The following is a 16,514-nucleotide window of genomic DNA, read 5'->3' on the forward strand; positions in this document are numbered from 1 at the left end:
CCAATCTCTGTCATTCAGTCACTCATCAATAATTATTATAAGCCCTGGAAAAGCTGACTGGCACCTGAATTGACATTAAAACTTGGCCCTTTGCTACTTACTCATCAGTGATGTCAAGGATGGAACTTAGCAGTTTTAGCAGGAAGGAATTAGTGAGTGAAGTCTTTGATTAGGAATCATAAATCCAGCTTCTTCAAACCAGTACCTTTGCACACAATAAATTGATGCTTCTCCAATTTCAGCATACTCAAAAATGACATTTACTTTTTTAAATGTGTATATTCCTGGTATTCTCCACTTCCAGACCTACTAAATCACATCTCTGGGTTATTAACTAGCAACCAGGTGATCCCAAATCATTAAGCTGTGTTGTAGTGAATGCTCACTCTGCTGAGGAGCTCTTCTCCAATATCTTCTTTGAGAATATCTGTGAGCTCCTACATGCGCGAGAAAGCTAAGTTGAGGTTGAGGAACAGATACTGGGTCAGTAACACACACCCCAAAACTCCATCTTTCTATGGAATATGCAGCAGCAACTGTTTCACTGACTCAGAAAGTTGCCTCCATTCCCCGTGCCTTTCACTTGTCACTTTTGTGGGTATTTCTAGAATGATCGTCTGTATCGCTGTTGCAATGCTTATATGCCTTATGCGTTATCCTTTTAATGAGTCCAGACTGAGAGAGCACTTTGAGACCATCAAATAAAAGCTAATCTAGAGTGACTGTCGCATTGCCTAGTCCATAAGATCACTACAAGTTAACTTTCACAGATCCTAAAGAAACATGACTGTCAACTGGGAATCCAAGCGAACAAGAATTCCATTCCACAGCAAAGTCTGGAGTTAACATGTAACTCTACCTAGGTGCAGTCGTTGTTAAAGGACATGTGGGAGGCTACCCTTTCAAGATTATTTTTGACAGGAATGGGTTAATCTTGTAATCTTTTCTCTTCTTGTTCCGGTCTCCGGGCTGTCTATGGGGTAGGTAAATGTGGTGCTATTTTCCGGTTTTGTTTCACCGTTTGTCAGGAGAGTGGGCCAATTTCATACCATTTGCCGCTTTCGTTACTGTCTCAAGGTTGTCACAAGAATTGATAAATTTCAGACTGTTTTTCTTGTCCTCATTACAATCTTAAGGTTGTCATGAGAATACATTGATTTTGTGCCATTTTTTGGTCCTCATTACCCTCTTCGTCATGAGAATGGCTTCATCTGGAGCCATTTCTGTTCCTGTAGCCATTTTTGTCATGAGAGAAGAGATGCATCAATGGAAAGAAACAGGCCCCATCTTGGGGCTGATCTTTGGAGCAGCGAGCTCTTGAGCAGAGGCCCAGCGAGAGCTGAGGCTGGGAAAAAACATGGCCCTTCTTGTGCAGAGTTCACCATTGTGACTTTTGTGACCCTGGTGTAATCACAGAAAACAGACAACAAACAAAGCTCCCATCCTCTACTGCTCCTGGCCTGATTTCCTCCTGAAGGACAGATAATCCTCTAGGTTGGCTCTTGAGGACATTGACAGGGAGTGACCTGGTGATCCAGAAGGAAACCTGGAGAGAGGAAAGCCATGTCGGTCGGATGTGGAAGGCAGCAGCTCACACGGAGGAGTTTTGGTAGGACTCATGTCTCAAAGCTACACGTTAACATCATTGGTTCCAGCAACTTCCTGATTATGGGAAGTGAGACTGCACAAACATGTTCCCAAAATTCAACTCTCCAAGATGCTCTAACTACTCCAAAATATGTTTTATTTCTTTTAGTGCAAAAATATTCAGATCCTAATGAACTCAAACTAGATGCAAGCAAACAGAGCAGCCTTCCTTAGAACCCAGATGGGGACTCGGTGTCAGAGGCAGAGCAGAGGCCAGTCTTCAATAACATCACATGCTCAGAGTTAGCAGGAAGATCCTCGGCTAAAGATTTCAGCAGCTTGCTATATTAGAGAGACATTTGCAGTCAGCATTTAAGAGAAAGGTCCAGATGGTCAGTGAGCAAAGATGTATAAATCAGGGAGCAGAAGTGATTTTAGGGTTGTGCTGTCCAGGGATGGGTTAAGTTAATTATTTTTGTTCATCTCTTTGACCAAATTTAAATCAAGCAATCAGTTTTATCTCCTGGCTTTTTTATACAAAATACATTAGTTGGTTGACTTAATTAATTACAGACCACAAGCTGGAGAGGCATTAGGAGGATGGTCTGAAGGAAATGAGGACCAGGAAAGAGGAGGTTTTAAATACATATGTGCTTGAGGACCTCCGGGCTTCCTGGAAATAGACAAGCTATATGGCCTGTAACAGAGAAAGAAGGATTTATAAAAATGGACTTATTCAACTAGCCCGGCACCTGGGTAAAATTAGGGCTGAAAGTGGAAACAACCTAAAAGGCCATCAACTGGTAATGGATAAATAAAATGTGCTGTATCCATACAATGGAATACTATTTAGCCATGAAAAAGAATGAAGTACTGATACAAGCTACAACAAGGATCTACCTCAAAAAACATTGTTAGGTGAAACAAGCCAGACACACAAAACCACATATTGTTTGATTCTGTTTACTTGAAATGTCCAGAATAGGCAAACCAGTTAAGACAGGAATTACAGCAGTGGTTGGCTAGGGCTGGGTAGCCAAAGGGGAGAATGACTACTAATGAGTATGGAGTTTCTTTGCGGGGTTTGATGGAAATGTTCTAAAGTTAGATTATGGTGATGGTCACACAATTATGTAAATTTCCTATAATTCATTGGGTTGTACAGTGAAAACAGGTAACTATTTGATGGAATGTAAATTATACATCAATAAAGTTGGGTTTAGTTTTTAAGTAGCTTAGAGGTTTTTGAATATTTACCCTAGTAGACCATAGACATGGCTAAAGTAAAGTGGACTTTAGGGAGGGTGGCAGAAAGATTCACAGAAATTAATGGGTCAGTTTCATTGTTTAAGTGAAGAAGAAAAATAACAATCTTGTAAACATTTGCCTTGTGAGGACACCAAAATAGGGAAGTTGGGTACTCAGTGAAATTGAGGAGGACTTTAATGATCAATTAATGGGCTGTAAGCGAACAGGAAGCGATATGAGAAAGAAACATGATTAGCAGGAGAGCTGTTACAGGACGGAAACACCAAAACTGCTACAGTTGAATCCAATGACATTTTCTAGTAATTGAAAGAGGAACATTTTATTTTACCTCCCAGTAAAGCAAACCCATTCTATTTTCTATTAAGTTGACCTTGACACTCTTGGATTGGGCACCCAAGAATTGGGTAGGGATGCTTGGAGATGCTGTGATTTTGAGGTGCTGAAGGTCACCTAAATGAAGAGAAAGGCACATCATTGCTTTCCAAGAGCACCAGAGGTGAGTGTGAGAAGAGGATGAATGAATCACAAGGGCAGATGCAAGCAAACCCCCTTCCAGAAATCCCAAACAAGAAGAAGGAGCCCAAGTTAAGTTTGCTGACTTGGGAAAGAATGAAAGAAAAAGGTAATTAGGGAAAAGAAATAGAGGAAAAGAGAAGGGATGGTAAGAGATTTCTGGGAATGTGGCTAATGATTTGGGCATTGCTGCTATCAAGTTATGGTGATGGGACCAGGGACCCGTATTTCCATGCTGTTTGGCAGTGTTGCAGGGTTAATGTCCTCGGGCCCAGCCTAATAAACTGTGGTCCTTACAGGTTAAACTTAATAGAACATCTGGATTGTTCTTATGGAGCAAGGAGCTGTCAAGTGGGAGTGTACACTTCTAAGTGGGCAGGAGTGCACCAAATAATGGTCAGTGAAGGGCTGGCCAATAAAGGAAACGTGTCAGATAAGAAACCTGGCCCGAAGGCCTGCCTCTTCTCCAATTCATGCTCAGTCTGGCCTAAGGAGGTGGATCATCACAGCCTTTTCCTCCTCCGCCTGCCCCAGAGTGGAAGGCCCCTTGGTGAGGCCCTCAGCGGGGGCAGCTGGCCCCAGCTTGAAGTCAGAAGGCCCAGAGCACTGCACCCTGACGACACCATGGATCCAACTCCCTGAGCTCAGTGACCTCGCGGTGCCTTATTGCTTTTCACTAATTTCTCTGGGCAATTGTACACTTTTAGGCATCTCATTTAACAAATTGTTAAGCTCTTTATGCTATCAAAGGGGTCATGTGATGTCAGAAGGATTCTAAGACACACTCCCTCATTCACAATTCTCCTGCTAATATGAGAGGCATTAGGAGGATTGTGAAGAGCCAGCACATATTCCCTCTCCTCTCTGCCCGGGTGACCTCCAGAGGGCCGTCTGCTCCCCGGAAGGCAGGGCCCCCACCCTCTGAGCTCGGCCTGCGAGCTGGCGATGCAAGTCAGTCTGCAGCTCAGGGGGAGATACGCTCATATCAATGATAGATAAATCCCAGCTAGAAATACAGGTCCCTGACAACCTAATCACTGAAACCCTGTCAAGTAACCCCTAATTTTGAAGCGAGTGGTTAATTCCCAGCAAATTGATTTATGCACTGTTTGAGGTTTGGCGAGTTGTGTTGTTCATCTGTTATTACCAGGAACTCGGCTCTGCCTATTCATTTAGAGCACTGACACAACCCAGTGCATCTCCCAAGAAAATCTCCTTTGTCAGCACATCTAGAATTTGCTAATTAAATCAACGTTGACATTATTCACTTTCTCAAGAAAAAAAACACAATCCCTCCCCCCAACCACCAGGCTTTTTTTCTTTCTCCCACTTTCATCCTTTTCTCTCTCTGTCTCTCATTCTCTTTTCTCCAAGTCTGAGTTTGGTAAGCTGCAAGAATCTCAAAGTTTAACTGGTCTCTACTGGGTTTTATTTTGTCTGCAAACAGCAAACTGATGGTAACATCTCACCATTCAATTAGGAATAAACACACACACACACAGCTGCACATGAGTGCACACGCGTTAGCATGCCCACATGAGCATGTGCACACAGCACAAGTCCACATGCAGGACACAGCGACATAGTTGCCTTTAGGAAAAATATGATGATTCTGAGTATCTTTGAGTCTTGCTTTTTCATTTTTATACCAGAAGTGTGGATTTCATTAAAATGAAAGAGTTGGCCAGGGCTACATTCATTGTCTGTATTATTGCAGCTGAAGTGAACTCGAATGCAAGGAAGGACAGGCTGTCCCCAGGGCTCAATAATTACAGGGCCATAGTATCGCTGCTTCTCTTTGGACTCCAAGTTGTAAGAATTTACAGAAGGGCTGGAATGAACTATTTTACACATTTTGGACGTTTTAAGTCACGTTTCTTCTTAAATTGGAATTTTGTTTTTCAATTCATGGAAATTAAAAGGTAAAACAAGGGAAAGAAGATCTAGATACTGTTTTGTTGTTTTAATGATGATCTGGAAACTTCTCTCCTGCTGCACATAGGCAAAATGAGAGCTAAAATCAGAAGCAGAATAATTACTTTTCAAAGCAATATTATTTATGTGGTCTCTTTTTTAACAATAGTCTTAGAGTTTTTAATCCTTAGCCAGAAATTGGGTTTTTTAAAAAAATATGTTTAATTCACTAAGAAGACCACAGTCAATTCATGTGAGATGCCAAGTGCACGGTCCTGTGGTATTTGAAAGGTCAGTGTGCTTTATAAGTGGAATACTTGGGCACCCAAATGACCAGGATGAAGCTGCTGGGGCCAGGGCTGAGAGGTGTTTTTCCTGGAATACATCTGCTCCATGGGCTTATCTGAAAACAGAACAGACATGGTCTGTTACATTTGTTCCTTTGGTTCAAAGTTTTAGCCTACAAAAAAAAAATACCTGAAAGGAGTAATATATTTACAAATAAGTGAAGCTTTAAGATAACAGACTCTGCATCAGGCATGGTCCAACCAGTAATTAAATGCAGAGAATCAGCCAGGTAGGTAATGGAGTTGCTTAAGAGCCAAATAGGGAACATTGAGGCAGCCTGTAAATTTGTAAGAACAGAAAGTCACAACAGCTGGAGGCTGGAGGGACAAAGGAAGGCCAGAACAAGATCACCCACAGAGAGGACCCAGCTCCCCAGGCAGAGGGGAAAGCACACCCAGGCCTCTCCCTCTGGCTCCTCCCTCTCTCACCCATGCCCCCAAAGGGCCAGACTTAGCCAATGGCCACCAACTCCTCAGCCCAGGAAATGCAGCCTTCAAACACACAGAGGGCAGGGGAGGGTGAGCAGGCTCCACATGAGATTCAGCAGCAGAGAGAGGGAAGATTGGCCATAACAGTTATTCGTCACTCAGGACAAGTGAGAGCTCTGCCAGGTGCCCCAAAGAATTCAAAAGGAACCAACCAGGGACGTGTGTTTGAGAGGAGAGAATATGAATTTAGGGAAGTCCCCATGGACAACTTATTCCACCTCTCAAACCCTTAACTTTCTTTTGTATAAAATGAGATAACAAAGTCCACCCCACTAGGAGCACAGTTAAAACCAATAATCACTTGTAGGTTTCCTTTTATTCCCTCCTCCCCAAGGAATTAACAATTTAGAATATAATATACCAATGTCCTAAAAGTAGAAAATGTAACACACTGTTTTCTCTGTCTGTGATTTGTCCATCCCAACCCCTCCAAGGAACTCCAAGTGCCTTGCCATCTCTATATAATTAAGTCCATAAATCTCACATTCACATTTGCCTCTTACCTATCAGCTGCCCCTGCAACAAGCCTACTCTGCTCCAATCACAAACACATCTACTTAAAGATCCCTTAAAGATCCCTTCTTTCTGCCATTTTACTCTTTAAATCAGGGCTCTGCAAATGACTGTCTGGAAGTCAACTCCACTGTCCTCCCGCTTTTGTAAATAAAGTTTTATTGCCACATAACCACACCCTCTGTTTGCATATGGTTTATGGCTGTTTGCATGCTACAATGGCAAAGCTGAGTCATTGTGACAGAGACTGTGTGGTCCAAAAATCCTAAAACATGTACTGTCTGCCTCTTTATAGAATAAGCTCGATGATCCCTGTTTTAAATGATGGCTCTAAATGCATCTGCTCCCTTGAGAATGAATAAATATTATTCATCAGTCTCTGCCCTTCTTTAACCACATTTGAAATTCCATCATCACCATGATTTCCCAGGCTCATCCAGGTAAAGCCAATGCCTTCTCCACACCTGCCTGTGCCAGGTGTGGACTTAAGTCTTCATTTCTGAACCTAAAGGAGAGTTTCCCCTGGTACAGGGGCTTCACATTCCAGGGCCTCGGGGTCTTGCTCAGCACCGTACCAACTGGCTGCACCAGGCCTAGCAGGGAGTGCTTATTTAGGAAGAGATCGGAAGGTAAGTGGGAAAGAAATCCACCCAACCTGACATCTGGCTTGGTAAAGAGAGACAGAAGATGCAGGTGCCTCGGTGAGGTGAAGTGTAGAGACACTTGCCAGACCCCATTAGCAGGCTCCAAGACTGGGAACCACGGAGGAATGTAGGGAGGAGTAGAATCCAAGAATAGAGCATTGAATACTTGGAGGATGGCACAGGCAGGATCTGGACCACAGACATTTGTGGGAAACAAGCTTTCTCCCCCGCAGCCAGAGGACACCCAAGATGCAGACAGGTGCAACCATGAGCTGTGACTATTTGCGCGATTTCATGGCAGTCGCACATGTATTTGTAAAGTGTGCTTCTGCTCCCTATGCTTTGTTTATAAAAATAGGGAAAAGAAAGATTTGGACTGTGATGGTTAATTTTAAGTTTCAACTTGACTGGGCTAAGATATGCCCAGATAACTGGTAAAACATGATTTCTGGGTGTGTCTGTGAGGGTGTTTTGGGAAGAAATTACATTTGAGTCAGTGGACTGAGTGGAGATCACTCTCCCCAGGGCGGGTGGGCATTGAGGGTCTGTTTAGAACAAAGAGGTGGAAGGAAGAGAAAATGTGTTGTCTCTGCTTGAGCTGGGACATCCCTCTCTTCCTGCCCTCGGACATCGGCACTCCTGGTTCGCAGGCCTTCATACTTGAACTGAATTACACCACCAGGCTTTCTGGGTCTCTAGCTTGCAGATGGCAGATTATGGGACTTCTCAGCCTCCATAACAACTGGAGCAAATTCCCATTGTCCGTGTATTTCATCCTGTTGGTTCTATTTCTCTGGAGAACCCTGGCTAAGACATGGACTATATCTGCATTATCTTTCCTTTATCAGAAGATGGCTTTAGACATAGGTTGTGTCTATATGAAGCCAAACAAGAGGACGGTACAGGACAGCACTCAGTCCATTGGCAGGTGGTTTGGTCTCCATGGGGGAGACCAATCGGCACGTGCTGGTGACGGGGCTAACAGGGTGCTAAGTGTGCTGGCTGAGCCAAGGCTTCTTTGTGTCAGTAGCAACAAGCCCCACTTAGCCTCTGCCCAGCCACCAAGGGCCAATGGTCCAGAGTCTGTGGTTTCACTGAGCATAACTTAATTGGAAATTTTCGCAAGTTCCAAACCACATTCTTGTTTATAAGAAAGGTGACTGCATTTGTTGACTTAAGTCTCCATTTCTGAACCTAAAGCAGAGTTTTCCTCAATGCATTGCTTACTAATCAACTTTTTTTCCAGCTTGTCATTTTGTTTAATGTTGCAAAACACGGCAATTTTTTAAAGTAGGATCTGATTTTGCAAAGAGATGTTTAAACTTAAGTGAAATAATGGATGTAACAAAATACCACCAAATATGACAGCTTTGTTCTGCCAATGTAATTTGCTGATTCTGGAAACCAAATGCAGAACAGTCTGTGCCATTCTCAGAAAAGAGCCGTGCATGACAGACACAGAGCTGGGTAAATGCCGGCGCGCACTACATTAAATAGCAGACTTCTGCATTCAGTTTTCCTTTTTATCCACTTGTCATAGCTAACTCTTTAATAATACTCTACTGTTCCTTCCAGCCTGGAGCCCAGGAAGGCAATCTCACATTTTAGCAAGAAGATGATATAATATAATGATGCCCCCAAATTCTTTTATTTGTAATATTCTTTGTGACGATATTTCAGGAAATCGAGTGTGGCCCAAAGCTCATTTTCAGGAGATGCCACATCAGTGTTTAGGAGACAGACAACAGTGTTGGCCTCAAGAGTCATGCACACTCATGACATGGAAGCAGGCCTCGAAATGCACATGAGCTCAGAGAGGTGGATCTGTGGTTCCCTCATCACTGACAGAGTCTGGAAACACCAGGAAAGAGGCTCTTCAACAACAAGAAAAATAACATCTGACACCTAGTTTTTTGCCATAAGAGCCCTAGCATACAGTCCCCCTAGAAAGAAAACTAAAAGATAGACACAGATTTGAAATTGATCAGGGAGTCAGAAAACTACGACCTGAGGGCCAGTGCAGCCCGCCGGCTGTTTTTGCAAAATGTGTCATTGGAACACATCCATTCGGTGACACATTTCATGCCACAATGCTGGAGGTGGGTAGGCAGCGAAGACTCTAAAATATTTACTATGCCACCCTTTGAAAAAAGTTTGGAAAGCCCTAACACAGACGAACATGGATAAACACATATACAAGTAACAAATCGCACCCCTGACAGTTCACGATGAGAGGGTGGTCTCTTCCACACCAGACTGATATCCCTTCTCACGCTGGAAACTGTGGTTTGTCATTTCTTCAAGGGCAGAAGCTGTCTTCTCCTCCTCGTTCATCTCCCACAAGAGCTTCTCACTCATGAGGGGGCAGGGAGTGTGCAGTGGATCAGGGTGTGGGAAATTCTTTGCAAATTGTCTTCCTTCCATTTCCTATGTCCCTTTGCAGTGTGACTTTGAAGCTCTTCATATCATGAGGTGAAGTCTTTCCCCACTCATTGAATCTGGGCTGGCCAGTGACTTGGATTGACCCATAGAAGGTAGCAGAGGTGGCAGCAGGCCAGCTCAATGCCCAGGCTCCAGAGGCCTGGAATGCCCTCATGCTCCTGGAACCTGCTGCCTAGCCACCACCTGAGCAGGCCTGGGCTCACCTGCTGCAGATGCCTGAGTGAGCACAGCTGAGACCAGAGGATCTGCCCACTTGACTACAGCCCACATTGCTGACCCATAGAATCATGAGCTAAATAACATATTGTTGTTTAAAGTCACTAGTTTAGGGATAGTTTGTTATGCAGCACAGCTAACTGATACACAGGCAACACCGCTGAGTTACCCTCTTCAGCAGGCAGATTTCCAATAGATATAGCCCACTGGTGGGATGGAATCATGGAACCCCTCAGTTCAGAATATTCCTTATGGAGAAAATGAAGGAAGTGAGCTGTTTTAAATACAATGAGCATGCATGTAAATCACCCATCAAACAGCAAAAATAAACTAAAACAACCCCTAGTAAGTGGTAGCAGTTGTCCATTTCAGAATAAAAATAGGGCTCTCTACTGATCTTGTGATCTAACCACATTTTAGAAGGGTCCCTCTGGCAGAACTTGGGTGAGAGGGAACAATAGGAAGTGGGGAAGCCTTAATAATTTATTGAAATAGAAGGGACGTTATCCAGGCCTACGCACAGCAAAGGAGATGAAGTGGGGATGGTTGCAATAAATAAATTGGGAGGAGAACAGAGCTTGGGAGTGATAAACCCCTGGTTGAAGATGTTGAGTGTGGGCACTCACAGGATACATAAGTCAAATGATGTAGTGGAGAGCTGGTGGGATACATTCGTGCTCTTGTGCAGTGAACCTTCTTTGCATTTCTACTTGCCAGGCACTTGCTTGCTGCTTCACTTGTATCATTTCCATTTACCCCCAAAGCAGCTCCACAAGGAAATACCTCATTTTTCAAAATGAGAAAACTGAGGCAACTGACACCCCACAGTCATGTCGCATAGACTCCTTTATTCGTGGGATCTTAGAGTCATCCCACCTTAGAGCAGCCGTCAGGAGACACGTGGCGGCCTCCCCCATGGGTACCCATGACCTCACTTCTGCAGGAAGCCGTCTCACAACCTCCGTAAGAGGTGGCCATTGGATACACAGCTTCTACTTAAGCCTTCCCAGGGCGGTAGCTCAGTGACCTATGAGGTCACCAACTCCAGTCTTTATTTATGGGTGACGCTAATTTATCCAAAATTTATCCATCAAAATGGGTTGCACGCCAGACACTGTGGCTGGTGCTGAAGTTGTGAAAAGGAGTGAGACAGTCTCCATCCTTAAAAAGTACAGCTGCTGTAACACTCAGTCTTAATATAGAGGAACCTGGATGAGGTGGGAAGTCCACACTCAACATGGAAAAAGTGGTACGGAGGCTGAGCCCAGGTGGGGGAAATGTCCTTAGCAAGAGACCAGGTTATACGAGAAGTTTCTAAGACTCACATGGGAGCCCAGCTTAAAGGAAGTAATACTCAGAAGTATTGTGGAGAATTGAATGCTGGCATCCTTCCTGCTGTCTCCTAGTGCATGCGTGCAGGTGCCAAGTTCTAATCAGCATGTATTGAGTGCCTGGAGCACACACTGCAAGAACAGAAAAGCTCATTTTATTGAGCACTTGTCAGGTGCTGTATGTCTATCCTATCGTTTGACCCTTGCAGGAACAACCTAAGATGCAGGCTTCATTACTATTACCATTCCCATCCCACGGATGAGGAAACCGAAGCTCAGACAGATGAGGTGACCTGCTCAAGGTCACCTAGGCAGTACATAGCAGAATCAAAATTGAACTTAGGTCTGTCAGACTCCAGCCTAGATTCCCAAGCATTATGCTGAAGTACCCATCACAGCAGTTCTGTCAAGTAAAAAAATGAAAAGTATGGAGTGTCTCATGTTGGAATTTGGGAAGCAAACCACATCTGCATCACAACACAGATCACAAAGTCAAACGGAGCTCAGTATGTCATGGGATTGGCTCCGCTGGGCTTGTTGGAAATTAGAAATCTTAGCTAGAGGCGAGACTGCAAACTAGGAAGAGAAGGCAAACGGAAAATTGGGGCTGAGGTCATTCCCTCTGCAGAGGTGCAATGGCAGGAGCCAGTAAGACCCAGCAGGAGGCAGGAGAGAGTTGCAGGAGGTCAGAGAGGAAGGGGCTTCTGGGTCGGGGAAGCAAGGTCAAAGAAGAATGGAAGTGGGCTGAAGAAGGATGATGCAGAGCTATTGTGGGCTCCACGCAGGGGAGTAGCTTGATGAAAATAGCATTCTTGGAAGATTATCCTGCCAGCTATGTATAGGACGAACTGGAGCAGGAAGTGGGGACAGCAGAGAGCCTCGCCTGACGGCTGCTGAGGCTCTCCAGGCATGGTGCAGTGAGTGGGAGTGAGACTTGCAGGGGCAAGGGCCCAGAGGAGAAAATCCACCATGGAGGCAACCGGGAAGAGCACTCAGGACGGCTGCCAGCTCCCTGCAGCTTAGAGATGCCGCGTTCCAGGGGCTCCACAGGAGTTAAGCCACTGATGCCGCAAGAAGACATTGGTCGAAGATATCACTTTATCAATTTTAAGACTACCCATGGCCAGGTGCCATGGCTTGCGCCTATAATCCCAGCATTTGGGGAGGCCCAGGTGGGTGGATCACTCTCTACAAAAAAAATATAAAAAGTAGCCATGCTTGGTGGTGCACATCCATGCTCCCAGCTATCAGGAGGCTGAGGTGGGAGGATTGCTTGAGCCTGGGAGGTCGAGGCTACGGTGAGCCATGACCTTGCCACTGCACTCCAGCCTGAGCAACAGAGCCAGACCCTGTCTCAAAAAAAAAAAAAAAAAAAAAAAAAGACTATCCATCACCTCATACAGGAGAATTGCTTTCCTCATACAAAAGTTTGGTCTGGAGCATTGCTTTTGGCTATGTCTGCCCAGACAGACATTTGCAGTTGTAAATGTGTAGTAGTTATAATTCTACCAATTATTTTGCCTATGGCTACAAGCACCATTCCCAGTGATATTTCCCCCAGTGGTGTGTATGTGTCTGAGCATCTCATGGGATGGACCATAAGGAATGAGAGTCCTGTTACATGAGTGGTCAGAAGACAGGATGTGATGTCACTGGCTGTCCAGAGAAATTCTTATCTACAACACTGATGTCTGGAACCCGTAGCCAAGAGTGGACAAAAATCGTACCAGGACTTCATGAAAGACAGCCACACACACGTAGGACAAAGCATCACAAAACAGTCTCATTTACAACTTCAGTGAAAATAGGTGCCACTAGCTTATTGGCAGGGACTCGGAGATGCTGGTCCCCATGGAAGTGGGCTGGTTCTGTCTGAGTCTTTCAACAAGACCTTTCTATCAAAGGATTGGGGTCTGGAGAAGTTTGAAGGGGATAGGGACAGAGAGCAGGGGAGAGAAGGTAGTGACAAGACCAAATGCCCCACTTTTCAGAAGATGTGAGTTTCCAGAACAGCTACCCAGCTGCAGACACTCAATAAATCCTTCTCAGGCCATGTAGTTTATTTTCTATGAAGCCAAATTAACCTTCAGTGTGATTCAGCACAGGGACAAAGCCTTAGCAATAGCGGCAAGTAGCAAGAGAAAGATGCTCTGATCCTGCGTGGCGAATAACCGTATTTACACGCTTGAATGAAGAGCAGCATTGCATTGGCTTTTTGGTCTGAAGGTGTCCAGGACAAACAGCGCTCATGGCCATCTCTGTGTAAGCAGGTTCCCCCAGGAACAGGAGAGGACAGCTCTCTACCGCTCCCAGTGTTTAGCCCAGTGAAGCTAAAACCACGCTCCACACAGGGAAAGTCTGTTATCCGAGAGGAAGCTTCCTTCTGGGACTCCAATATCTCTCTAAGACCTCTTCCAGATCTGCCTCGGGGAAGACCAAGGCAGCGGCCAGCACCACCCACCTGACAAGCCTCAGAAGAGCAGCCAGTGCCTGGGCTCTGGGAGCCGCCCTTGGATGTCATGACCGCGGGTCTCAACAACAGCGATGGGAACACAGGGCGGTGGAGGTGCCTCCCACACGGCCTGTACGGCACCACACGGCCAACAACCAGTGTCCGGTGGACTTCCCTGCATGGTGTTGATTTCTGGAACTCTGGGTGCTTGGTCGGATGAAGATGGGAGGGGACTGATTGCTATTTCCCAGGTCCGAAGGGTGGCCAAGGGTAAGAGGAAGTGACCCTACTGGGCCTTTCAGGGACAGGGTCATGACATCAGGAAGCAGGTTTTGGTAAAGGAAGAAAGAACTTCCCAATCATTAGACTGCCTGAGAAAGGAATGGGCTGACTTGTGAGGCAGCGTTCCCTGTTGTAAGAGGTATTTAAGCAAAGGTTCAATGAATCGTCTGTACAGAAGGTCTGCCTCAGGCGCAGAGGCTTGAGCTGATGTTGGAGCCCCTCCCACACAGAGCATTGGCATTTCCTCTTTGAAGCCCCCACAGAACTGCTGTGAGTCTCCCAGAACTGCCATAACAGTGTTCCACCAACTGGGTGGCTTCAGCAACAGCAATGGATTGGCTGGCAGTCCCGGAGACGGGTCTAAGTCTAAGATCAAGGTGGCTGCAGTGGTGCTGGTGATTGCTGGTAGTCGCTGGCACTCCTTGGCTCATACAAGCATCACTCAGATCTCTGCCTGCATTTTCCCCTGACATTCGCTCTGTCTATGTCTGTCTGCAAATTTCCCCTTTTGATAAGGACACCAGTCACATTAAATTAGGGCCCACCCTGATGACCTCATTTTAATTTGATTACCTCTGTAAAGATCATGTCTCCAAATAAAGCCACATTCTGAGGTAGTGGGGGTTAGGACATCAACATATTTAAATTCGGGGGAGACGCAATTCAACAAATGACAGAAACCTTTCTGATCAGGGCTAAGTCACCACATATTGTTGACCTGAGGTGTGTGGCTGTTTCAACAACCCAGGAAGACAAAATTGTTAAAACTTGAGGTGGCAGCAACACGAGGTAAACTTTTTCACGGGACTGCTACCACCCATGAAATGAGAAAGGCCTTCGTTTCTAAGCACCTCACCCGAGTTCCAAGAATTAAAGATTCCCCTGCAGCTCACTGCATATGACGCGTTTGGCAGCTGAGAAATACACAGTCACCATCAGCGCTTCCCGAACTCCACAGGGGCCTCTGGGAGGCCGCATTCCCCTCCATCCCCAGAGAACCTCCCTGTGCAGCTCACTGCCCATGTGCATGACCCACAGAGCCACACCCTACATTCCCATGACGGCTTCACTCTCTGTCCTCCCACACCGGGTCCTCCATCACACTCCTTCATGCTTCATGTGACAGCCACCACGAGACGACTCCTTGACATAGTGGGGCGTTTCTGCAAGTTTCCATTTAAGTTAAACAAGGCCAGCTTATCTGGGGTCTTGTTTTGACACTTGGTGGTGTGGGTCATACTGGATCCAAAAAAAAAAAGATATGTCCACGTCATAAGCACCGGTACCTGAAAATGGGACCTTACCTGGAAATGGGGTCTTTGCAATCAAATTTAGATGAGGCCATACTGGACTGAGGTGGGCCCTATTGCAATGAGACTTTGTGTCCTTCTAAGAAGAGGAGAGACACAGAAACACACAGGAGAAGGCTGCGTGACAACAGAGGCAAAGACTGGAATGATGTGTCCACAGGCCAAGGAACACCAAGGATGGCCAGCAGCCCCAGAGCTGGGAAGGAGGCCTGGGGTAGCTTCCCTAGAACCTTCGAAGAGAGCAGGGCCCTGTGGACACCTAGCGTTTGGACTTCTAGCCTCCAGACCGTAAGAGAATGGACTTCTGTTGTTTTAAGCCATCTAGTGTGAGGGACTTTGTTATAGCAGCCCTGGGAAACTAATACATTTAGGATGAGGATATAGCGAGATGTTGTTATAGTCAGAATAGTTGAGGCCGGACATGGTGGCTCACACCTGTCATCCCAGCACTTTGGGAAGCCGAGGCAGGTGGATCACTTGAGGTCAGGAGTTCGAGACCAGCCTGGCCAATGTAGTGAAACCCCGTCTCTACCAAAAGTATAAAAAATTAGCTGGGTGTGGTGGCAGGCGCCTGTAACCCCAGATACTTGGGAGGCTGAGACAGGAGAATTGCTTGCATGCCACTGCACCCCAGCCTGGGCGACAGAGCTAGACTCTGTCTAAAAAAAAAAAAAAAAAGAATAGTTGTACTATTGATAATGATAAAATGGCAATGTAAGGCTTCCTCTGTGTCCTGCATTTCCATCAACCCTTAGAACAGCTCCATAAAGGAAGTACCTCCGTTATTAACCCCATTTTACATACCAGAAAACAAAGAGACAGGCAGGTTAAAATGACTTGGTGAAGTTCATACCAGTAGACAGGGAGAGAATGGTGAATCAATTAAAGGCCTTTTGGATCCAAAAGCCCAGGCTGTGTTCCAGAGCATTCACCTCAGCACAAGATATGCATATATTTTGCAAATAACAAAGATTTATACCAAATTTATAGACAGACATAGCATAGACTCTTTGCCAAAATTCATAGTGCTCCCCATTTTGGAATGATTTGCACAACTATGATTTGGAATTTGTCTTTGATTTCACCCAGAATTATTGACACACATGCTGTTACGGCAAGGCAACACAGTCCTCAGGCTTCGTTCTCCATGAATCCAGAAATTACATTAACTGCATTTGCTGTAATTCATCCAAAATCTAAAATAA

The sequence above is a fragment of the Hylobates moloch genome, unplaced genomic scaffold (assembly GCF_009828535.3).
Source record: "Hylobates moloch isolate HMO894 unplaced genomic scaffold, HMol_V3 SCAFFOLD_5, whole genome shotgun sequence".
NCBI lineage: Eukaryota > Metazoa > Chordata > Mammalia > Primates > Hylobatidae > Hylobates > Hylobates moloch.